We start from the raw sequence: 1,057 nt of genomic DNA on the forward strand, positions 1-1,057 counted from the left end.
CCAGTTGTATTTAGTAAAGAACTTGTGTCGCTAAAGTTTCATCAGAACGAAGTTACGGAAAGTTAATTAACAAACGGAGACGTAACAATATATATATAGGACACCAAAGCAACCAATCATTAGAGTGGGAAGGCAGATCACTATAATGACTTTACGATCACACAATCTCACGTGTAGACAGTCACAGGAGTTAATATAAGATAACCTAGAAACACTTACGAGTTAAAAACACTGAATTATGTTACAGAAAATTAGTGTTCTATGGACATTCTTTCCGAGTTTGAAGATTATAAGACATGCCAGCTTCTATTATCCCAACTAGTGCATTTTTTATTTGTTTTTTAATGTCAATCCTGAAGCAGGAAAATTTAAGGAAATTATGATTTTTTTTTCTGGGATCCGTACCAATTATTTTATAATTCAGTAGCTCTGAATATTGCCCTAAGTCTGGAGAAATTCAAATTAATATATCCAATGTGTATCATATATGTAAAATATTGTAACAATTATTAAATTGAAATACGTTAGAATTAAAATGAATTTTAATTAATTATACAAACCATAACAACTGTTGTTGCATCAAAATGCTTATAAGTTATATAAATAGTGTTCCGACCTCTACCGTGTTTGTTGTATCTCAGCCGGCCTGAAGAGCTCTGGTTTGAGCGAAACGCCTCGTCGTCCCTTTATTTAACTTACTTCTTAAATTATTATATCTTTCCTCTTGGTTCTTCTTTCAATTTTCTGACTTTCATTTCTCTTTCATTCTTATTTGTCTTCTTTTAATATTTTACCTCATTCTTCTAACTTTCTGTCTCTTTTTCTTCTTTTCTATGTCATTTTTTCCGACTTTCTTCTTTTTTTTTTGTTATTTTTAATGCCCTGTCTCATTGTCTTGTCATCTCTAGCAGATTTCCTATCTAGCTTTGTGCCCGTGTGGTCATCTTGAAACTTGGAGTTTAGTCAGGTTGTATTTTACTTTAACCAAAATAATCGTCCCGGCATGGCCAGGTGGATAAGGCGCTCGACTCACAATCTGAGGGTCGCGGGTTCGCAT

At 33.5% G+C, this 1,057-nt stretch overlaps 1 protein-coding gene across 1 annotated transcript in view; it reads right to left on the reverse strand.

Moving 5' to 3' along the window:
* The window catches only part of LOC111088729, a 57,321-nt gene that overhangs the window by 55,690 nt on the left and 574 nt on the right, over nt 1-1,057 (reverse strand). The gene's annotated exons all lie outside the window — the stretch shown is intronic.

Source organism: Limulus polyphemus, unplaced genomic scaffold (assembly GCF_000517525.1).
Source record: "Limulus polyphemus unplaced genomic scaffold, Limulus_polyphemus-2.1.2 Scaffold4313, whole genome shotgun sequence".
In the NCBI taxonomy this organism is placed as follows: domain Eukaryota; kingdom Metazoa; phylum Arthropoda; class Merostomata; order Xiphosura; family Limulidae; genus Limulus; species Limulus polyphemus.